Source organism: Macrobrachium nipponense, chromosome 2, assembly GCF_015104395.2.
Source record: "Macrobrachium nipponense isolate FS-2020 chromosome 2, ASM1510439v2, whole genome shotgun sequence".
NCBI classification, from domain to species: Eukaryota; Metazoa; Arthropoda; class Malacostraca; order Decapoda; family Palaemonidae; genus Macrobrachium; species Macrobrachium nipponense.
Window position 1 is genome coordinate 134,622,778 of NC_087201.1, and position 26,281 is coordinate 134,649,058.

Here is a 26,281-nt window from a genome sequence, read left to right on the forward strand (position 1 = left end):
TGGTTAAAAACCTATATTCACACTCTCGATGAATGTTTTTACTATTTTTTGAAATGTTAATGAGTTAGGCAACAGCGAACTTCTAAACTTGCTTTGAGGCACTGGCGGTTACAGCCAAAGTGATTATGAGCAGATTCCACGTCTAGAACATTCTGCCTCGTCGAGTATCCTCACTAAATCCTTAAACCCTACAGGGCCCCATACACTGAACAATTGTCGTTATCGACAAACACACACACTATCAGACAGAATGAACGATCTCCGCACCGATTTCAGTCTGAAGAAAGATTTTGTCTCGGGAAGACATGGCATCATCTCTAGAAGAGACGCGCGTGATAGCGTTATATCGGCAGACAAACACATACATTGAACGACCTGTGTATGACTGACATAAGTCGCAAGCCAGCAAACTGGTCGTGACAGATTTCCGCTGAGATCGTTCAGACCACGAAACTCAGCCCACTTTCGCATTCAGACAAGCCCATACACAGTGTTTTTGCGAACTATACAGACAATCGTTCAGTGTATGGGGCCCTTAAGATCAACCAAACTATCACAGTGAGTAGCAGAAGCCCTTGGAGAGGACGCTATTGCAAGAATGTAAGGCGATCATTTTAGTTCCGTTCCGAAGTGCATAAAGACTAGTAATGCTTCAAGACAAGTAGATAACCTCCTGACAGGTGACATTCGATTTCATTTGGCCGATGATATCACACCAGATAAAATCAGCAATGTCATTAAGAGTTTACTTAAATCACCTGACTATGATAGTCTCTGCAGAAGTTTGCAAGTTCTGCCACCCAGCCATTCACATTTTGCTTGCAACATTGTTCAATACCTGGAAACGGTAGCAAGAGCGAGTGGTGGCATACGCCCAGGTTAATACAAATAATCTTGTAATCTAGTATACTTCTTTACCATAATGCATCATCATTCTTGCATACATTCGTATAAGGCCATGAGTCAAGTAAAGAACATTATTACCACATATTTTTGAAACATCAACTAGAATGGAATAACAGAAAAAATGATAAAAGAAAGACCATCACAGACGCTATGACTACTGGTAGTTTTTCTTGTGAAAAAAAGCTTTCTACACATATGTCGGTTCTTGACATCAGGTGTTTACTCCAGTGCCTGACAGTCATTTTTTTTAGCACAGTGGGTTTTGGCAAACGTAAATGCTATGCACAATAACGGTATATATATGTAGCCACAGCCACACACACACACATACACACACACATCTATACATATATGATTACATTCGGGAGACATAAATGTATCTTTTGGGGAGAAGGAACCTAAGCGCTGGTTTGGAGTGTCTTCCTTTTCAGGATGTTCCTAGAGAGGATGCCTGTAAGTTCTAGTGCTCCTTCCTACATCCCTACCGCCATCGCACTACGATAGATCTGTATGACGAAACCAGCGACTCCATGATTTTAAAAAATAAATAAATAAATAAAAAACACGCGTGGGAACTACTTGGTTACACCATTAATAAACACCACTGACCATTGACTCAGCATATGGGCGAAAGAATAGCATTAGTGTCGCTGGTGGTTTAAATTTAGATGCTGCTCTGGCTTTGTATGTTTATTTTTAAGAAAGAGGAACACCCTCTGGCGAAAATGGCAGCAGTATTCATAATTATATTCGAGTGACTTGCGTTGCATGCATGTAGATTTCACCATCGATATTTCTTTAATCAGAGAGCAATATCTCTATTGTAGTTCGTTAATCACTAGGCCTATTTATAGTGAATTTATGAATAAAGCAGATTAAATGTAAATGATTCAGTCATTATTTCTTTCGTCTGACAAGAGCAGCACTTAAAAGACATCCCTAGCAACTTTTTCCTCAAGTTAAGAGAGGAGACCAAAGGAGGCAGGTTTACCGTTAGCTGGGAGAAACAACTTTGAGAGAGAGAGAGAGAGAGAGAGAGAGAGAGAGATTCCGCCTTCCCAGTCACGTTATGCTTGAATAGTTTCATCCGGTTATTTAGCTGGAAAAGTTATCTTATGATGTAGTTTTGTTCTCAATTCTCCAACACAACGTCCTTCTCGCTGACGAAGTATCCTCGTACTTATTATGGGAAATCTTATACCTCTGTGGAGGAATTTCGCGAAAATCGTTGAGCTACCCTGGGGGGATACTTGTATAAAGAAGGAAGGTTATGTTTTCGTTGCATACCCTGCCCGAGTTGCCTGTTGTGCTGTACTTTGTAAGTTTGTTTTTTTTTTTTGCACAACAAACTGCTTCTCTCTCGTTACCTCTTCTCAAGGGCAAGGATTCGTGGGTCTTCCTTTGATTTTATATGTTTAGTATGGTGTGCCGGAATTAGTGCATAAAGAGGGGCCATTTTCCGCACTTTACGGTCATGATAATGTTAGTTGACTCATGCTGTTGAAATATTGAAGGGACACGATTTCTTTCTTTAATTTATCAGCTGAAAATACTTATAAACAAAGTCGACTATACTCTTGTTTTTTTCCATCTGTCCATCCGCCTGTGGTGTTTGCGCATGGTAACACTGCGTCCCGGGCTATAAATAATATCCTATTTCGAATATTAACGGTGTAATTCGCATACAGTGAATTCTTAAAACACTTTTCAGCTGAAAATGTACACCCAGATATCCTTTTATTTACCTAAAACTTACACATAGCGTAACTATTTAAAGCCCGGGACGCAGTGTTACCATGCGATAACACTACAGGCGGATGGACAGATGGAAAAAACAGAGTATAGTTACAAACCCAAGAGGGTTCAAAGGGCAGTCAGGCTGCAAAGAGAGACTAGTTATAAGAAAAGTTGATGAACATATAAACGAATTTGAGGAAATAGGAAATAAAACTCACACACCTATATTATGGAAACGTCGGTACAAAGCAGGAACTCATTTGTTCCACGCTTAGACGTTTGGAGAACAGAAGATTTCACAACTGACATACTGTTCTACAATTTAGTCGTAGCCATGACAAACCTCCCAGAAACTGAATAGTATAGATACTTGACAACGACACACTGCACCCTGGCTAGTGTAGGTCTATGATTAATCACACGCTTTTATGTAGACAAATATTGCATAAGTAAATAACAGAAGATTTCGTCCAGAAAAGATAAAATTTTAAATTATATAGTTTTAGAAATACTGCAAATTACTAAACCATTTCCCTACCGTTCAACAGAGAAATTATTATTGATTAAACTTAATTATTATCAACCGTCTAGCAAGAGACGTCATGTCTATTAGAAATCTTTCGCTACTCGGAAACCATACTGCATTACCTCTAGACAAGACTTCCTCGTGCTGTGCACACGTTTGTGTACCAGCAGTTTAACGAGATATTTTTGTCATGCATCCTCTCTTAGTCGGAAGTGCCGTCAGCCATATAGATTTATAGGAACCTGAGAGAGAGGAGAGAGAGAGAGAGAGAGAGAGAGAGAGAGATTCATACACTCCTTTCATTCTCCTCCAACCCCGCCAATCATCATCATCAGCTGATGTCATTCCTTCCTTATGGAGAACTACAAAGCCAAGGTCAAGGGATGACGGTAATTGCTATAAAATATTGTCCCCAAGTGAGGATAGGGGACGCTGGAGGGGAGCCCCTTTATTTGCCATCTCCCTCCCCCTCTGCATCCTCCGAAGTACCATAGTCACACGGCAGCCTCGAATGTAGTATTCCTTTGTGATGATGGTCGCTGCTCAGGGGTCCAATTTGGAACCATTGACCTTTTTGCATTCCTTATAGTTTAATGATGAATAACCAATACTGTTCGCCCACACTGAAAAACTCTGTTTAGATATTATTAATTTATTATTGACAACAGAGGTTAGTATGGTAACCGAGGACAAAATAAAAACGCTCCATACCACAAATAGTCCTCGTGATGTATGGGTTCATAACCGTTCATTTCAGTCCGTAACATTTACAGCTCATGTACTGACGTGTACTGTACATATTCATGTTTGTGTGCGCCCTTAGTCTAGCGGTTAAGACAAGCTACTAGCGAGGCTTAAATCCCGGGCAAGATTTGAGAGATAAAAGTCATGTACCGTCTAAACCCATTGTGCCCTTGTTGACACTGGCAGTAAATTATATTTGTTTTTCTTTTTTAGGCTGAAGGTAAGTATCCTCAGCCGATTTTATTATAAACAATGATGGGTAACGAGCAAGAGATTCCACCAAACACGATAGATAAGATTTCAATGATATCAGATACGGATATTCACTATTACTTGAAAAACTATGACAACTGCGTATGTATCTGGTTACTAGTGTACTGTAAAGGTTTATGAATACAATGGGAGCTGTTTTCGGAGCAAAGAATATAATCACACAGTAATTCCTGAGATATTAAATGATAACTTCTATTAGTCACCCATTAAGGGTGTGGCGGAGAATAACTCATATCGTCTCTTCCTGAATAGAGAACTAAATAAATCGTCTCGCCAAGAAAATGAGGAGAAAATTCTAGATCTTTCCATGTAAGGTGGGAAAAACAAAATCGATCCTCGAACCCCGAATAATGGAAAAAAAGGTCATTCTCCAATTCCCAAAGTATTGTTCACCAATAGTACAAGGAAAACTGAGGAATGAACTGGGTTTTTATGATGATATACGAACCGTCCATCCACTACTGGATGACATATGGCAAACGTCTAGAAATTGACACATCAGTTGGGTGTCGTAAGGGAGAGGCACGGGAAGTAATCCTCTTCAAGATTTTGCCTACGATGGCTTCTATAGAGCCATTATGCCGAAGAGGATAGATTGCATGGAACTACTTGACACCCCAATACAAAATAGCCATGAGCTTGCAACTGACCTTCAGTGTTATAATATGGAAGAATGCAAACTAAAAGATTTCATAGTTGTCGAAAAGGGAAAAAGAAAAAGTCCAGATCATTTTTTTTCAGTTTACGCTCTCAGCTATCTGCCACCACCCTCCCCTGGCCTACGGCCCTGTAACGACATTCGAAAACGTTTTAGTAATAGTTCATTTAAATGTATTCTTGTTTTAAGAGTTCCCTGTCACACATGACATAGGCTAATCTCAGCCGTGGGAATGACAAACCGGAAGCAAATGAGAGGAAATGATTATTGGAAGTAATGTACCAACAGATGTGTGTTGTCACCACAAATGTAGCCTTTACAGCATATTGGAATCTGGTTACTTCTTTCAAAAAGCGTTATTAAATAACACCGTCGACGACATCCTATTCAGTTAATCAACCTATTCGTTCACGCTGCACGTACTGCCCGGCTTCCTGGTCGGTTCAACCAACGCGGACGTCACTTTGGGTCGAGGGACTTTTCGCTCCGAGTTTCTGGTTACAGATTCTAGTTGCCTACTGCCCATCAAGTGGTCTTGAAAGCTCTTCACATATATGTGTTAAAATATAGACCTATGTTAGGCGTCTGAATTTTTTACATTCTTACAGTATCGATTAGAAACTTTATCTTTACAATTGTGTATCTTTTTTTTTCTTTCTTTCTTTTTTTTTTACAGAATGAAGTTAGAAACTTTCTTGTAACTAGCTATGATATTAGAATCTACGTGACTTTTAATTCTCAAAGAATAAATGTTCAGCCTAATAAAAATAAGTTCATCGGTCAGATAACCCGTAATTTTATTATCAGTGTTGATTGTGGTCTAAGCAAGGTAGTTTTAATATTTTGTTTTGCCGACTCAGCCTTACTTTTTTTTTTATCTTTTATTGGAAAAATATCAGTCATTACATAATACGTAGGGTGTTACAAAATTACATATAAATACTATAGTTACAATTACTATTGGTTAGAAAGAATTAGAAATCAAAATCAATGTATTATTTGCTAAATAGATTTTCAATTTTTCTTTAAATAAATTTCTTAACAACCACCTGTCATAAGTTAGTTTACTTTTAACAAAGGCACATGTTTCTTCTTTTGTATATTTGTTTTCCTTACTAATCTAGACTGCATATACGCATATATATAATATATATATATATATATATATATATATATATATATATATGTGTGTGTGTGTGTGTGTGTGTGTGTGTGTCCAACGATCATCATTATAGCATTATTCTGGTCTTTTTTAGTATTATATATAATGGAACTGAGTGCCATACCCCATATTGCAATTCAGCATGATGCAGAAGAGAGAAACTAACCAAAACAACAAAGACCACAGATGGACCTCAACCATTTTTTTTTTTTTTTTTAGCTGATAGGTAAGATGGGTGAAAGAAGAGTGAGGGCAGTTAGCTAGCTTTATCAAATATGATTATACTATTAAGAAACAAAATTCAAAATATGTAATCTGTACAATTCACCAAGTTAATATAATGTCAAATCATTATTGTATTATATTAATATTAGATAGAAAATTGTACCCTTACCCAAATATAATTGTGGATAAACCACACTGTACATTACTCTTACTAATACTTAACATTCTTAACTATTTCCTCAACCATTATACTATTAAGAAATGTCTTGTGAAGAACGTAATATGTAGAATTTACTATGTAAATATATTCCAAAATCATTATTATAATAATAACGTTAAAATAAGAAAAATTGCTACTGTATCTAAATAGAATTGTACCACAAAGGAATAATATCTAAAATATGTAATTTGTAAAATTCACTATGCTTATATAGTGTAAAATCATCATTGTAATAAATGTTAATATTCAAGCTACAGCTAAGAAAAATTGTTCCTTTATCTAAATAAAATGTGGGTAAACCACAATTTACATTATTCTTACTAATACTTAACTTTCTCTAAACTATTCCCTACTATGGTTAGCTATAAGCTATAGTAGATTCACATCAACCGTACATCTGATGGCTAGGCCAGTCCCTTACGACGCTCCTGATTGGTTGTTGATAAGCCAATCACAGGGTTGGAAACCCTCAGTCTCTCGAGAGAGTTCACATAGGCAGGATGTATGTTCCACTTCTCCTGAGGGATACATCTTTCAAAAGTATCCCTCAGGAGAGGTGGAGCATACATCCTGCCTATGTGAACTCTCTCTAGAGACTGAGTTTCCAGCCCTGTCATTGGCTTATCAACAGCCAATCAGGAGCGTCGTAAGAGACTAGTCTAGACATCACATGCACGGTTGATGTGAATCTACCATAGCTATCTGCTCTCATTCTTCTTTCACCCATCTTACCTATCAGCTAAAAGAAAAAGAAAAAAAAATGTATGTAGTCAGACTGCACTGAATTGCCCTGCCGACTACTGCGAAGAAAACTGTGCTTATCAGCCCCTGCAAATCTTAAACGTCTGCGTTCATCTCTTTAGATGTAACCGGATGCTGAATTACAAACGACTTATGTCAAGAAAAGGAGAAACAGTGACCATCTAAAGTTAAAATCGAACGTTATACAAAACTGTAAGTAGGGTTTTTAAATAGTAGACAAGTATTTGTGCGGATAAATGAATTTTTTTTTTCTACCTGAATAATACACTGGTAAAGTTTCACCGTACTTCAGCGAGTCGACGTGACACGTTAGGCAGCGGCAGTCACTAAGTAAGTCACTATGCAAGTAGAACCTCTACGCCCTGCACCGGGGCGTCGCTTCGGTGGGAATGACTTGCTTAGGTATTGTCCATGAACCATGATATGTACTCAGTGCCCTCTCTCTCTCTCTCTCTCTCTCTCTCTCTCTCTCTCTCTCTCTCTCCTCTCTCTCCTCTCTATATATATATATATATATATATATATATATATATATAATAAAGTAGCTACAGTATACATACATACATATATATTGACAAAGATATGTATATATATTTCTATCACCAGAAATAAATTCCTCTGATTTCGCGTTGGCCGGGCACCCAAACTTCTACCACTGACTATCTGTCCATCCGAAGATGTTCTTAGAAAACTATCAGCAAAACTAGTCAGGATTTATACCTTGCGTTTCATTTTTCCCTGTGATACATGTGCTGCAAACTTTACATATGTATGTGTGTGTGTATATACTATATATATATATATATATATATATATATATATATATATATATATATATAATTATAATCTTGCAACTCATAAGACTTAAGTATAATATGGCTGAACCAGTGAAAGCTGATTAATTTTGCATTTTATAAACCCCGAAGAAGCTTGGTGATAGAGTTGAAGCGGTTAGCAGAACTGAGGCCATTACCAACCTGGCGGACATGAAGCTAATCGATATTGAGAGCATGCATGTCCTTTCGTTTTCGGTCGTTGAAGCAATTGCTTCCTTCTTCATAAGAAATGGATTCAGGGTGGTTGATTGAGATGACGCGAACAATACACAGTGAAGCATTATTTGAATTCACTCTGTGATAAGCAAATCAATTGCATGTAAATGGATTAATTGTTACCAACAGCGGTCCCCTGGCCGCACGCTAGACCTTGTAAGGGTTTCTTGATTGTAGGTACTATTGAACAGCTAGTCTTTATCAGCGTCTCATTTAGGTTTTAAATGGGGAAAGACGAGAGGCCTTTCAAAATTGGATTCAGATATATATATATATATATATATATATATATATATCCAAATTTATATATATCTATAATTATAATATATATATATATCCAATTTGCATATATACACACAAACACACACATCAGACTAGTGAATGAATGATTAACACTGGATCCTCACTAGTAAGACCCGGAACTGATCCTACGAGAAAGCAACGCCTCAGGCCATTTCCTGAAAACCAATAATGACCCTGATGGCTTAAGCAATAAACTAGATAACTGGTGATCAGTCGCCTGAGATGGGCTGCAGCCAGGGTGAGGAATGACATCGGTCTAGCAATCGCTTTTCGCATGACTGCCGAAAACCAGAAGGATAACACTATCTTGTATAGCGTCATTCAGTGTCCACATGAAATGGTCGGTTCTGCTCCCATTGACCCTTTTGTAATATATGGGGCTAACTCTCTCTCGGTTTGTGCGTATGTGTGTTACGTAATCAGCGACCACATGCGTTTCAGAGGGGAGCACTTAGAGGCATCCATTCATATTCTCTTCTCACTCGGCGATGACCGCGTGCCACAACGGGTACAGGAAGTACCGAGGGTTGATGGTCGGTGATTGGCTCTCAAAGGGAAACCAGGAAGTCAGTGGTGGCTTCCTTATCATTATGGATTGCTCACAAAGGCTTTCGGACTATTGCATAATATAAGAATTTGAACAGTGCAATGAGTCAGCACAGAAGAGAAAGTTATTTTGAAATTTATTTGGTCAACATTTAAAGGAAAAGACGCAGACCATGACTCCAGTTCTCACGTTGACGGAATTTCAGTCAACCCGCCATCAGTCTTTACAGTACAGTTGTTAGACATTTCCTGAAGCAATAATAATGATCTATTGCAGATTTGGAGATGCTTCTCGTTCAATTAAACTAACTAAGTTCTGGTAAAATATAATATTCCTATCCTTAACTCCGAAATAATTTCCCTGCAGGAAAGTTATGGGCCTAGTTGTAGCTAGTACTTCCTTATAAAGTTCGTTTTGTATTCAAATGGAATTGACTTTAAAGTGCCAAGTGTGGTTTCACCCAGATACGATCATTACATCATCTCCTGATAGCGATTGTTCCTTTTTAGTTCTTTCAAAGTCCCCCGTTTTAGTAAGTCTGCAGGTGGTGTGGCAAGCTCTCTGCGTGATCCAAATTTTCTTACTCAGTATGTTTCTCGGTACTTCCTACGTACTGACGGGCAAAAAGTGATAATTCGGTAGCTTATATTTCTTGATCATAGTGTGAAATGCGTATAGAGACGATTCTCTCTCCCCGCTATTTTGCAATAATTTAATGAATAATACTAATAAAGATAAATGACAGTCTTTCATAAGCGTGGGCCACAGACATCAGAGACACACCAGATTTCTCACTTTTCTTGTGGGATGGGGGGTTGTAGGCGGTGGGTGGGCGGCAAAGGTTTAGAACCGTGGTTCCCAAACTTTTCAAGTACGCGATCCCTTTCAGTGGTGCCAAACCTACCCTGACCACCACCTTTATAAGCCTTCTGAAAATGAACTAATTTCCAATGGCTCAGATACATTTTAAACATTAAATTAAAGATGAATCACATCAGAAAGAGCAATAACAAACAAAAATCCTTATTAATGTTTATTAATAAGGACTGATTTAATCATGTATTTTAACTAACGAAAATCCCTAAATATCATAAAAAAATTTCCTCAAAATCTTGGATCCTCCATGGCCCCCCCAGAAAAAGACTCGTGACCCCTTTGGGGGTCATGACCCGCAGTTTGGGAACCCCTGGTTTAGAACTTATGGTATGGGTAGGGTGGCAAGAAAAGCGAGTCCTATCAGCTGGGGGTAGTGGGGGCGCTGTAAGCAACCCCGAGATATTTTGGGACATTTTGAAGCCATATAGGAGCTGTATTGAGTTAACAAAGCAGCAAGCAGGTGTGCCGCACCAACCCGTATATTATTATTATTATTATTATTATTATTATTATTATTATTATTATTATTTGAAAGTCCAGGATGCAAACCAAGTCTGTGGGGGGGGGGGGGGTGGGGGGGCATCAGTGTTTCTTGAAGGGACAAGTGCCCCACCAGCAGCCCCCAAATGACGCCCCTGAATTCTGAGTCAGACATGTTAAAAAAGTTTCCATCGACGGAGTTTCTGGATGAATTTATTAGCGCCAATTAGTAAGTGAAATTTAGCAATAATTTTTCCCCCATAAGTAGGCTAACCTAATCCAGCTGATGCCAACTGGATAAGTTTTGTGAATAATATAGTCTTACTACAAAGTGCCAAAAGGCGTTGACAGCTCGTCCTGAAATGCAGGTGTTTTTATTTTAGATTTTTTTTTTTTTTTCGCGGGGGGGAGGGGGGAGTTTTATGCTGGACATTTTTGGGTCTGTATATTTGGTGGCACAAATCTTCCCCTTTCATTGCAGGCTTTAATACTTATGGCAAAACCTTTGGTAGTTGTATAGAAAAGTATATGAAGCATGTATTTACCCAAATATAAAAAAATTTATGTATGTTATATGATTTTATTCTTATATTTTCATTAGATTTATAAGATGCCCTTCAACTATCTTCCCAGATATGAGAGAGAAATTTTCTTTTCTGCATGCCTTATATTGTTCCAATGGGCATTTCTCTAATTGTCGCTATAAACTAACCCATTAAATTTTCAAATGGACAAATCTTAACCTAAAATAATAAGCGAGTAAACTTTGCCGACGGTTACTCAAAAGTACACTGGGTGCACAGTATGTAATGAATCAATACGATCATATTTCGTCGAACGAAAGCAAATTCATTTCTACTTATCAATGTTTCATAAAAAGGACTTTGCTGGATGATATTTCGAAGGAAAACGTATAACAAAGGGATGACAATTATGCGTTTGTTTACATCCTGTCGAGACCCAACTCGAAGACTGGTGCGCGCGTGTGTCCTACATAGCAGAACAGGGGACAAAGCTATAGTTTAGGGCTGCCTGTATCACTGTGTCGCCAGAGAAGAAGATTTAGAAAAACTAATCAGTTGCAGCAAGTTCAACTTTGCCAGAATTAGATTCAGTTTTAGATTCAACGAAAAAAACAGTAAGAGTTCATTACAGTATGCAGTCCAAAGAATATAATGTCTGAAAAGGTATACCAGGCATATGTCTCTCATTTAAGTTGAACCCAGTAGTAGACTGTAAAATCACTGATGATCAAGGAAACAGAATTGAATTAATAGGACAAATTGATTTACCATTCAAGTTAGGAAGAGTCCCACTTAAGGAAAAGGTTCTAGTGGCAAGGGGAATATATTTTGCATTTGCACACTTACCAATTGGTTATCCAACTATGGCTAAACAAGGAATCCCAATTGAAGCATCTAGAGAACAATTAGTGATTAGAAGGAAGAATAAGAATTATAAAATACCACTATGTAAAATGATTAGAAGAAACAAAACTCAGGGAAAGTCCTTACTGAAAGGTATCCTAAGGAAGGATAAAACAGAAGAAGAAGCCAAATTTGTACCACGTCTGCACAAATGATCAGTCATAACCTAGAATCTAACCAGGAAATTTACTTTAAATTAGACAGAGAATTAAGACTTAAACCAGGAGAAAGCACTTGGATAGAATTCACAGTAAACCCATTTTATGACGGGAAGGAAATCTTAACACCTACAGAAGAATCACAAATGAATGTAATATATCATACCTCCAGCTTACATGAAATTAGACAAGGTAAAATTTACAAGTTGTAAATAATAGAGGAGGAAAAGTTTGGCTATCACAAGGTACAGAATTAGGTATATCAGAAGTATACAATTACCCTATTCAAGTGGTAGAAAAGGAAACAGTAGCATCCATTCGTAAGGAGAATACAAACTCAACTCGTGAAACGGAATTGAGAAAAGCAAATATATGGACTCACTTGAAGGATATCCAGGAAGACTCTGCTAGAGAGAAGCCAAGGCACCGTTAAAAAGGGGGTGTCGAGAGTGTGGAAGTGAAACTGCGGGCCCCACAGAGATTTGTGAAATATTATTCACGAGTGCCCATTGAATAAGAACAGACTTTAAGTTACCGACTTATAAAAGTTACAAGTGCGTTTTTAAGATAGACTCGGTTCAATTACCCAGAATTATAAGGTGGAACTTCATAAGAAACTAAATGTATTTTAGGGAAAACATATTTCATTTACAACCAAGATTTTATAACTTTGTGCTATTAAGATAGCTGACATCTAAGCACGATAAGTTGATTGCAAGCAAGAAGAGTTCTCCTGACCTCATTACATACGATATATACCTCACACACATTATATATATATATATATATATATATATATATATATATATATATATATACACATATATGTGTATATAACATATATCTTATTTATATAAAACATTGATAAGCATAATCTATCTATGCGATATTTTGCTATTTTTCCTAATGTTATTTTATTAAGGACAAATGACTTTTCAGAAAGAGAGAGAGAGAGAGATTATATGATCTTTTCAAACATTTAAGTCGTTAACGCACATTTTAACGCATTTCAAAAGGATTACATACACACACCGAGGCACTGACACATGCGCGAGCACGCGCAGAATAACATAAAAGAAAAAACTGGAGTGGATAATTGCCAGTAACTTTTCGAACGTGTGTGTTTGTATGTATGTATGTATGTATATATATATATATATATATATATATATATATATATATATATATATATATATACACACACACACCATAAAAATTCTTGGGTTGAGCCCAGTCTTTTGAATAAAATTACATCGGGTCGTCTGTTTGAGTGTTACTATTTCATACGGAATGGTCAGAATTCATCAGCCTTCATGACTATTTCGGATTTTGATTCGCCAATATGTTAGCAGCAACATTACTTCTAATCTCCAAGTCTCCGCGTAATTTAAGTAATCCTAGTTCCAAAGTTTCTAGACCACTGAGCTCAGAACATACTATACTCTGTTTTTTTCCATCTGTCCATCCCCCTGTGGTGTTTTTGTATGGTAACACTGCGTCCCGGGCTTTAAATAGTTACGCTATGTGTAAGTTTTAGGTAAATAAAAGGATATCTGGGTGTACGTTTGCAACTGTAAAGTGTTTTAATAATTTACTGTATGCGAATTACACCGTTAATATTCGAAATAGGATCTTGTTATTATTATTGAATGTAAGCTGAATGTAACTATCTAAAGCCCGAGACGCAGTGTTACCGTACGCAAACACCACAGGCGGATGGACAGATGAAAAAAGACCGAGTATAGTAAGCTTTGTTTGTTTGTTTCTTTGTATGGTGTTTGTACGTTGCAAGGAACCAGTGGTTATTCAGCAACGGGACCAACGGCTTTACGTGACTTCCGAACCACGTCGAGAGTGAACTTCTATCACCAGAAATACACATCTCTCACTCCTCAATGGAATGCACAAGAATCGAACTCGCGGCCACCGAGGTGGCAGGCCAAGACCATACCGATCACGCCACTGAGGCGCAACACGTAAGCTTCAAAGCCCTGGAAATTAAATTTGATACGCAAATTCAGAGCGTTCAGGGCAACCAGTTTGGACGTTAAGCTGAAATGAATCCCACGGGGGCCCGGCAGGAGATGCCTAGAGAATCTGAAGAGCAAAGACGTGAAACAGCAGGTTCCCGAAGAAGTCTGGCGACCGAGCAATAACTGAACGGGTTATTTTTTGTTAATTAAGCCAGTCTGCCCCACCCAAATAGCCTGCCCATCGCCGTGAAACTGGAATTACCCACATAAAAAAACACACACGTACACACAAACAAACCTGTGTGTTTGTGAGTGTGCGACCATTAGTTGTCTAAAAATGGCGTTTTTCGGACACGCCATAGGGACCCTAAAGCGAGATACTATCTACAGAGTATTACCTAATTTCAGAAAACTACAGCTAATCTGTTTTCATATTAACACTGAATAACTATGAATTAGGCCGCAGTCACTCTTCCAGTTGTGACGCAAATTTATGCAACATAAATGGTAACGTATTTGAAAACAGAAATATATATATATATATATATATATATATATATATATATATATATATATATATGTATATATACATATATATTATATATGTATATATATATATAAATATATATATATATATATATATATATATATATATATATACATATATATATATATATATATATATATATATATATATATATATATATATATATATATATATACAGAAAGAGAGACAGAGTCAGAGAGACAGAGGGAATGTTGACATATATAAATAGATTATATATATTATATATATATATATATATATATATATAATATAAGAATATATATATATATATATAGCCAACATTCCTTCTCTCACTCTCCCTGTCCACCCCGGAACCCGAGTTTCATGTATCCAACTGATCGTCAGGTATTCCTGGCCTTGAGACCTGTTGTTATTGAAAGAGAGAGAACATTCCCCTCCCTATACAGGTCTCCTTCCCGCATCCTATCCCGCCCGTCCCATCCTCATCCGAGAGGCAGCAACCCATCCCTACCTCCCTCCCGCTTCGACCTCTGTCGCGGTGTACATGAGAGTAGTACATTACAATTCATGGCTGATACGCATACTAAGTCTAAGCTGCATCCTGCATTTCTTCTAAACACGGCTTCCGTAATCTGATCCTGAAGGATGTGTATGGAGGAAGTACTATTTTGGAACTGACACTGGAGGCGACTAAACTACGTGGATACAAATTCAGTATTTTCTGAGGCGAACCGCTATAAAGCTCTACAGTTCATGTACTATAGGCCTAGCACTTGATGGCGAGTTCGGTTAATACAGAAAACCAGAGTCTGAAATAGTATTTTTTTTTTTTTAATAAGAGCTTTAATTTTGCATCAAACAATAGCAACCAACATTAAACGGTGGATTCACGGTAACAAAGACCCAGACCAGAATTTAGTAACATGACCTTCCAACAACCAAATAGTTCCTAGATTTGATGGACTGTCTAGAGAATCTGCTGCCTTTCTTGTCACATTCTTCCTTGGTGATATCCATTCTTAATGACGTGTAGTGGTGTCAGCCACAGCGAACCTTCCTTATTTTGTTTTCTACGCGACGTAATATAGACTAGTACATATACCGTTTTGTTAGTGGTCTTCATCTCGTGATATTTACAATTACTTTTGTCCTCCCATTTGTCAACTATTAACATGAAAACTCTCTTCATAGCATCCTTTTTTCAACATATATTTTCTCTGAGTAATGCTATTTAAAACCGAACGAAAGAGGTAAACGAAACGAAGGCTGACTTCATAGTTTGTTCTTACGATAAGCTCAATTTATAGACTATCTAGGTTAAAGGCTTATTTTGGATGCCAGTCCTTAATTATCGATGTTTTACCGTAAGACTGACGTCTATAAGTCGTTGCAGGTAGCCATGGAACGTTGTCTTTTAAAAAATAGCATGCATTTATTAGTACTAGCTCGGTAAAGATAATATTTGATTAATTAGTCAAGTAATTTATATTTTGCGCGCAAATGAAAACTCAGTTTGTTTCCACTTCAGACTAAGGCCTAGTCTGAAGGGGAAACAAACTGAGTTTTCCATTTTTGTGCAAAACATTAATTAACTCATCGCTTATTTTTCTGTTGACTTTTCATTCAGAATTTTTATAGTTTTCGAGATACAGAAAATCGGAAGACGTTAGGCTACTACAAAAACAGCGTCTTCTTAAAGTCGCACTGACATTCGTTTGACTTTTACACTTCACGTAACTCTTTTTGAGAGATGTTTTTTAAAGTAACGCGACTCTGATCCATGAGAACTAAAGTTTTTAATATTTTAATTCTCCAGTTCTTGCGGCAAAATTCTCTAGTGCCACTGTATTAATTGTAGGTATTTATATGCTGTTTGGGTCAGTAAAAAGAAACATTACACAAAAGAGGAAACAGATGCCTTTGTTAAGAGCAAATTTTGTTGTGATAGGTGTCTATTAAAAAAATTACAAAGAAAGAATAGAAAAGACTTTCACAAAAGAGTACATTTATTACTGTTTTTGAGTAGCCAGTATTAATCTTGTAAATAATACTACCTTTATTACCTAGTGTTTAAAAAAATGTTACTAATAATACAAAAATCCATGGTAATTTGTATATATTGTTGTAATATTTTGTGGCATCTTACTCATGTAAATCATATGTAATAATTTTCTAATAAAAGAAAAAGGAAAGTTCTTGAGATACTGCGCGAACTCTCTCCTAAGCGCACACACCCAGACGTACGGGAGAGAAAAGTATCCTTCTCCCAACGTCGCTATCTGACGTAATAAATATGACGTGAATAACCGTCACCTCCACATTCTTCATAAAAAATGATTCTTAGTAGTGCACCCTTCTTTATATGTATGACAGACACCTCCGTCATTCTAGGTCTCTCCCGTCATGATTCTTATGAACTTTCCTTTTGTAATAGACAGGGCTTTTTTTTCTTCTTCTTCTTTTCTTTGCGTCCTTGGCTTACAAATTTGTGCGTTCACTCCCAGACCGTGAAGGAATTGTACCGCTACAGCTGTAACTTTCAAATAGCGTATTTACACGTCTCGTGACTCATGATTAAGTCGTGTGACACAGTATTATGTTCCCTTATTTATCCTTCATGACTGAGGATCTGTTCTTCGCCCTAACCCCGCCCCCCACCCCCATTGATTCTATAGTTGTTTGAATTTCATGATTAGCACAGCGCTCCATATTCTGGATAACTACTCAAGGGTTGCAGTTCTTTCAAATCTCCTGAGAGAGAGAGAGAGAGAGAGAGAGAGAGAGAGAGAGAGAGAGAGAGAGAGAGAATCTTTATCTTTTAGGATAATTTGTCCTCCACCATGAGAATCATTAATTATAGCTCTGTTATGTAATAAAGTATAATGCAACAAGATGCATGGTCTTGATCTTTTCCTAAATTTCATTTGCGATGACTATTGTGTGTTAATATTAACAAGGAGGTTTAGAGTGAATGGTGTTTTTTTTTTTTCACTCAACAAATGACAAAACAACATGGCCGGTTATTAATTGATTATATACATATTGAATTATCCGGTGTAACAAAACTTGGCGTTTAATAATAATAAATATATTAATAATGTGCTAAAATATAGCCAGAATATTAAAGATATATTAATAGCCATTTCATCTTTAATCGGTTTATTTCCAGACGTGTCACGACTATTACCCGAGAGATATCTTTAGCAGGAACTAAGGGATGCTGTTACGTCATATGACGTTACGTTTTACAGTAAGACCCAATATGCGCTCTTCCTTATCCCACCCGATATTGGAACTTCCAGCAACACGCGAAATCGGTGTCCACATGTCTTCTTCTTTTTATGCGTCATTTGGAATGTTACTATACAATTTACTTGTGTGCAGGAAATGATCGGTATCCTTTGCAAAACGTACCCTCTACAGGAATAATAATAATAAATAATAAGGGACGAGCATCAACCTATCTTTCTCACCTTTCTCACCAGACGCCAGGTAGGCCTCCAGGCCTGTCAGTCGTCCTGCTTCAGGAACAGTCTCCATTCTTGGCGATCATCATAGAGCCTCATCTCATCAACTTCCCGCAAACTAGAGCCTCTCCTCTCTACTCCTCTCTCTATGTTTTGTAGCCATCTCATTTTTGGTCTTCCTACCGGTCTCCTTCCTTCCGGTGTCCATTCAAAAACCTTATAGGATATCGCTCCTCCTCCATTCTTTTGGTGTGTCCAAACCATCTAAGCTGTCCTCTCTCCACAAAATCTAGTATCCCCCTCCACTCCCAGTTCTCTTCTAATGTCTTCATTTCGTAGCCTATCTAGTCTTGTTACAACCTTTTATGAGTCTTAGGGCTTTCATTTCAGCTGCTTGAAGTTGGCTTCTAGTTCTTGATGTTAATGTCCATGATTTCATGGCCATAAGTCAATATTGGTCTTAAAATAGAGAGGTATATATTTTTATGGTTTTCACTTTGCGAGGTATATGTTTCTGTCTTTCATTAGTGGGTAGAGCAGATACCGGTTGTTACTGAATTTCTGTATTCGGGTAGTTGTTTCCAGTTTTTTGAATCGTTTTGGTCACTAAACTCTACTCCTAAGTATTTGAAATTTCTAACAAACTGTTTCAATGGTTCTGGACCTTCTAATTCTACATCTACGTTACTTGGTGTTCGTGATAAGTGCATGATCTCTGTCTTATTCTTGTTGATCCGCATTCCATTAGATGTTGAAGATCGCGTTCCAGTTGTTTGACGTTTTCTTGGAGAGATTCTGCGCTGAGGGCTATCATTGCATGGTCATCTGCATACATAAGGTTGATGGTCATATCTGCAGCTTCATCCTCACCTAGTTCCCTCATACATTTATCTAAGAACAATATAAAAGAAGTGGCGAAAGGACGCTGCCCTGTCTTACTCCTGATTTTATTTCAAACCAGTCTTCATTCTCTTGATTTGTTTTTGTTTTTACTCTGGATCTGATGTTTTGATAGGTGTTATAAATTGCTCTTATAAGTTTCTCAGGGATTCCATAGTAAGGGTCTTTAGGGCATCCCATATTTTCATTCTTGGTACTCTATCAAAAGCCTTTTTCTAGATCTATAAAAGCATATATCTATCCCTGTCCCATTCCCAGCTCTTCTCAAAATCATCTTGAGGGAGAAAATCATATCAGTTTGTCCCTCTTCCCTGGTCGAAAACCGTTTTGCCATTCACCCAGCTTTGGTTCAACATATCCTCTCAATCTAGTTTCAAAGTATTCTTTCATATATTTCTAAAAAGCATGTGACATTAGGGATATTCCTCTATAATTGCTGCAATTTGTCTTGTCACCTTTCTTATAGATTGGGCATATTAGATCTCTTCTCCAGTCTTCAGGTGGCATTTGCCCATTCCAGAGTATGTCGATTAGCTCTAGTAGCCAGATGACTCCATCCTCCCCCATGTTTTTAAGGAGCTCTGCAGGTATTGTATCCACTCCAGGGGCCTTACCATTTCTCATCCCTCCTCTTGAGAGCATTTTTTAACTCCAGTGTTGTTATGTCAGGTTTGCATCCCCAACCACATGCAGAAATTCTACATGCTCTTCAAGGTCATTGTTTCCGTTGTTAGTAGTGTTTCAAAGTGATGTTTCCATCCTAATTCAATTTCTCGGGTTCGGTTAAAATTGTCCCATCCATAGGGTCTTTGATTACATAAGAGGGTGGTTGGCTTCCCTTTCTATAGTTTTTGGCAGTGCTATATATGAGTTTTCTGGTACCTTGGAGATCATTTCCCAGATCTTCTCCTATTCTTTGCCCATGTTTTCTCTTTTTGTTTGAGCTTTTATTCTTTCCGTTTCTCTCGACGCTTCTTTATAGTTATTGTGATCTTCCAAATTCAAAGTTTTCATCCATTTTCTGAAGAGTTTCATTTTGTTTGCAACAGCGGCCTTTAGTGTGGGGGTCCACCAAGCGTTGGGGTTTTTTCCACCGTTGTTTTTTCCTCCTACCTCGAACTCTTTTCTTTTGCATGTCTGTATTATTAGCAGCACCCACTACAGCCATTCTAAAGTGTCTCCATTTTTCATTTGGGTCATTGCTATCCTGTTGCATTTGTTTAGCTCTACTTATTTCGTTTTGATATCTAACTAAGCACTCCTCTCTCATATTCTCTAAAATAAATCTTTCTCTCACTTGGCTTTTAATTGGTTTGGGTTTTGTCATCGTTTAATTTAATTAAGAGAAGCCTGTGATCTGAATCGAATGACACAGAGGGGATGCTTTTTACATCTCTGACCATATTTTTGTTATTTGTTATTGCCATATCAATCATTGATTTTTCAGTATATGCTCCTAAAGCCGAGTTCCATCGGTACCACGTCCACTTGTGGCTGTCTCTATGATTATAGAAAGAGTTCATAATGGACATCTGGTTTAGTATGCAAAAAATCAATTATGTTTTTCTCCTTCTCTATTTCTGTCTCCAATGCTAAATGGTCCTAATATGCTCTCTATGCCTGTCCTGTCTTGCCCATATGTCCATTCATATCTCCAATTATTAATGTAATTCTCTACATATGGGACAGAATCTTTTACTTCTTGTATTGATGTCTGTAGAATTCTTCCTTTTCTTCTTGAGGGCGGCCCTGCTGTGGTGCATACACCTGAATTATGCTGGCTTGAAATGTTCCTAACTTTAAGGAAATGCTAATAATCCTATCACATTTGAATTCTAGATGACTAATTTTTCCAGCTAGCTCTTCACTCACAATAAAACCTACTCCGTGTCGTGCGGTTCTTCCACCTTTGTAAAATAATTGGTAATTGTTATGCAATAATTTTGTTCCTTCTCCTGGTAAACGGGTTTCACACAGCCCCAAAATGTCTATTTTCTTTCCTCCATCATCATGATTACCTCCTCCTCCTTACCTCTCAAAGTACTTAGATTAATTGTTCCTAATCTCAAAGATTTATTTCCCTGTCCATGTCCATGTCCAATAACCTAAAGGATAGAAAACGATCAGAAAGATCCTCTGGGTACTTTGGTATCAGAACAAATAGGGTGATGCGTGCAAATAGACCAGACGTGACGTTGAGTGACAAAATCAATAAGAAAGTATCACTCATTGATGTCGCAATACCATGGGACAACAGAGTTGAAGAGAAAGAAAGGGAAAAAATGGATAAGTATCAAGACCTGAAAATAGAAATAAGGATATGGGATATGCCAATGGAAATTGTACCCATAATGATAGGAACACTAGGCACGATCCCAAGATCCCTGAAAAGGAATCTGGAAAACCTAGAGGCTGAAGTAGCTCCAGGACTCATGCAGAAGAGTGTGCCCTTGGAAACATCGCACATAGTAAGAAAAATGATGGACTCCTGCTGAGGAGGCAGGATGCAACCCGGAACCCCACACTATAAATACCACCCAGTCGAATTGGAGGACTGTAATAGAAAAAAAGATAATACCACTACTACTAATAACAATAATGTTAATAACAATGATAACAACAACATCCCCTACGCAGATACCCAAGGGAAGATTATTACATACCAACAGTGTCTGACATTAACAGTCGATCACCCAAACAAGAAATAAAGAAAACTTACTATTTAAATTTACTACTCACAAAACCTAAGTTGTAAATTGCCTGACCACTGCTGTTAACAACTTATATATTTAGAAATGATGAAAGTTCCATAATAATCCATTGCGTTTCAGCTTTATGATAAAATGTTTGTTTACTCTACACCTTGCTCTACACAAGTTGGGGGCATTTAGCCTATATTCGCGATCGAAGGGCTATGCCATGGCCTATGTACCATGTACTTCCATAGGTTTGATGGTTTCATTTTTTTGAAGTTTTTTTTATACACATAAACACTCTCTCACACATATACAATTATATAAATAAATATATATACACATATATACATATATGTACATATTAATAGTTGTTATAAATTATGTGCATTAAAATTGCATTAACATTTGTTAGTTTGTGTACTTGTAACCGTTCTTCTTTTCTTTTATTTGTATATCCCATGTGGGCTTTTATAACCTGGCTACGGGCTTTTCCCATAAGCATTTTTGCACATGAATAATAATAATAATAATAATAATAATAATAATAATAATAATAATAATAATAATAATAATAATAATAATAAGAATAATGTTCTAAAGGGTCCACAATAATACAAAAGTGTAAAAAGTCCGTGTATAATTTTGAAGACTGTAAAGTCTTCAAAATTATACACGGACTTTTTACACTTTGTATTATTGTGGACCCTTTAGAACATTATATATACTCTCGTGATAGAGAGTTTTTCCCTAATGATAATAATAATAAAGTCATGAAAGCTTGCTTCCATTCATGCAGTGTAAGTGTAACAGCAGTGACTCATACAGCCATTATACAGTTAATTGCGAAAGCTGCTGTTATGCATCGTTTACAGAAGGCCACCATCCTTGGAAAACACCCTGAACATTCGACCTGCTCCCGATGCGCACAAACGGAGTCGAAGAGTCGAATAACTTTCGATCTGCGCAGCCCTACAGTACAGAGTAAACACTAAACAGACCCTTGATATAAATACTCACTTTCAGTGAAAGGTTTTGAAGTAGAGGATTTACCTCCACGCCACGATTCGGTTTAATTATCATTATTCACGATGAGCATTCTCTCGTATGGAACGAGCCTAGATTTAGGGCATGAACTTGCATTTAAGCCCCATTGGGAGGGTAGTGCCGTCAGTGGACCTCATGCCGTGTACTGTAGGCATTACTTAAGGTTCTTTGCAGCGTGCCTTCGGCCCCCAGCTGCAACCACTTTCGTCCCTTGTACTGTACCTCCTTTCATATTCTCTTTCTTAATCTTACTTCCCACCCTCTCCTAACGAGTGATTCACAGTGCAACTGCGAGGTTTTCCTCCTGTTAGGCTACACCTTTCAAACCTTTTACTGTCAATTTCCATTTCAGCGCTGAATGACCTCATAGGTCCCAGTGCTTGGCCTTTGGCCTAACTTCTATATTCAACTCACCCCAACCCAAGGAAGTCCATTTGTAGAAAAACGACAGAAAACAGCGAGAAGAAGAAAGGGCAGCTACGTATCAACAGATCAAGGAATAAACAAATCAACAGGAGCACAGAGGGTTTGAGCGTCCCATCAAACAAGAGACCTAAAATCCTAACATGTGGAAAGTTGCGGTACACTTGCAAAGACATATTAGAGAACTTTGATTACGTGGGAAACATCTAGCGTACCGTGGCGCCTCGGATGACCCCGTAGGTACAAATACCCCAGACAATCAGGCAAAACCAAATAAGAAAGAGAAGAAATGTTGATTTTACTCTATAACGTTAATAATTATATAGAAGATTTTTATCATTACCTGATTTTTCCTTTAAAATAAAGCTGATCTTGACTCATCCAGGAAATTCTTACCTATTCTATCTGTTGGTAAATTATTCCATATTTCATTTGGAGGCTAATTCGGTACGCCATAAAATAAAATGAATTAATGCTGCTGGAAAAGCGTTCAATTGTCAATATCTAGATACTTTAAGATTTTGATCGATAAAATATCAGCCTCTTGATATAAAACAACCATGCAACTATCAAAACGGACAGAGGTAGAAAGTTACAATGACAGCTTTATGCATGACAAATAAAATTACTTTAATGCATTTTTAGCCGCCAATCTGTTTGAGGAAAGTTTTCCGTCTAAATGAATATCTCAAGACCGTATGAATGAACAGACCGCAATATACATACTTCGGTGGAAAGCTGAATAATCGTTCGAGCAGGAACTGGATAAATTCTAGAACAGATCTTGTGATCCACACACTATTTTTAACATTTCTAGCTAAACAGTGACAACGACACCTCTTGGAACTGGGAGCTTTCGTAATTCTTCTCTGCATAAATATTCAAGCATTAACAAACTCCTCACAACAGAAAAGATGCATTAATATGCAGAGATGGAGAGAGAAGGAAAAAATGGAAGGCTCACGAGACTATGACCAACCTGCACATAATGATAATACAGAGTCCTGCTCCGTCCTCATTCATTCCCCAGAGCCCTTTTCATCATTTCCGGAGATTGACAGATAAAACATGAATGGCATTATCTTCCCTGGTCCAGCCAACCCGGCAATGAGCAAATGGATACATAAAGAATCAATGGATCTGCAACGCGGCAACTTCCCGTTGCTGAAGTGTGACGCAATCCCATCAGATCGGCTATGAAGCAGATTTTCAGGCTGCGCGAACCTGAGTAGACGGAATGTGTCATAATCATGTTACTATTTTTACAGCTGAACGGGTTTACTTAGAGCTTGAGTTTCATAACTTGATTTTTTGGTTCTTCGTCGCGAAATGATGTTATTTCAGATTTCCAGAAAATGCATTTCATAAAATTACGAATACTTCTTCATGAAAATATATCTGCATGTATGCATATACCTTGCGCTTTTTGTCATTATCATAACTGCCTCAAATGTTGAAGTGCCTTAAAGGTTTATTAAACGCTGGTGTACTAACATAACACCAGAGTAGTAAGGCAGATGGCTTGTGAGAAATATTTTAAGCACGAAAGTTCTCATCATGAAGCTACTCACTGTCACAAGGAAACCCTTGAAAGTGTTGCCAATCATGGCGATTGTTTTAGCATCCAAATTAAATCATAACTGTTTCCAAGTTTTTTTTTTTTTTTTTTTTCCAACCACACTCCACGTTAAGCTAACGTGTTTCATAATACTGCCGACAGTAACCATACAGTGAATGAATGGAAAAGTTTGTTGCTTTGAAGATGTAAAATTGATCAGCGATTGCTACGGTTATAAAAGCTTAATTTGGACCATCAAACATGCTCAATGAAAGCGTTCTTTCTTTACTTAAGGAAGTGAACTACACGAATACTTCGCTTAGTAAATACGTCGTAAATAATTTAAGTTAGTATGAAAGCATTTGACGTATCGAGTTAAATAATCATCTGCAATAACTACTTAAACTTAGCAGTACATATTACTCGAAGTCATTTCCAGATATATGATTTGCTTAAAAACATTTTTTCTCCTCACGACTTTTGATTCCAACGCTATAGCCTGTGTGGATATGAGAAGCGTTATCACCGAAACCTAGTTCTCTGCCAGCCAGCATTATTAAACGTTTTCGTATTGAGAAGAAACCTGGGAGTTGAAGGTATCACTAAGAATTGTCATGTATTTAGAATCATTGAGTACAAGTGTTACTTGCCAACGGTGGATTATGGATTAGGAGCATGGTACAAAATCAACCACTCAATAAAGACAGTCTGAAAATTATACGTTCCTGAATATGTCAGTTACCGGCTTTGTCTAACAGCTACATTTTATGAATACTGAGCGTGCAATCACATCATTGTGAAGTTTAAAACCATCAAGTTACTAGGCCCACTCCATCTAAATTTACCGAGATCTCCACCCGTCGGTGAAAGAGATCGAGTATATCAAGAACTAAAGGGCATTCTTGAGACCTGGGAGCTACAATCGGTTCGAATGAGTCTGAACTTAATCCATTTTCAAGTGTGTTTGGGATGAAACTAGTCCTATAAGGGATCGTAACACTGACAAATCCAAACTTCCTAAATCAAAACAGGAGTGTATCAAAAGATAAATCAAGCCTCATTTCCACATTCATGAGGTTCTTAAGACTGTGGATGTGATTCTGTCTTCCTTCCATATCTAAATTATCTTTCCAAAAATGTTCAGTGTTAACAATTTACAGTAGCTTTTTCTTAATCACAACTCGCTACGATGCCAGGAGAATGAGTCTAATTTTTCGCCTCCCCAGAATATCAGTGGAAAGAGCAAACAGAGAAGAAAAGGTGAATTTGGACGACCTCTTTCTCATGCATCAGTAAATACTGTTGCAGATGAGCTTTTTAGTATATATGCTTTCTCCTCTTAATATCTACTTCTAGAAAGCTTGATTCATTTAGGATAGCAATAGGAATTCCATATCGCGGGGGAAAAGTTGTAAAAACCGGAATCTTCTAAATCGGGTTTTTAAGCGGGGTGGTTTGGGGAGAAACTGTGACACTTGTTGTACGCCTGCAGATGTGTCGTTAACTCAACGAGAGAGAGAGAGAGAGAGAGAGAGACAGAGAGATAGAGAGAGAGAGAGAGAATGTGTGTGTGTGTTGATGCGCGCGCGCGCGGTCAGGCATCTTTCCTGCCACCTGTATCTCAATTGTGATTGG

General features: G+C 37.5%; 1 protein-coding gene across 1 annotated transcript in view; it reads right to left on the bottom strand.

Annotated features, from left to right (window-relative positions):
• LOC135221013 (uncharacterized) overlaps positions 1-26,281 on the bottom strand; it is an 88,027-nt gene that overhangs the window by 13,095 nt on the left and 48,651 nt on the right. The window lies entirely within an intron of this gene.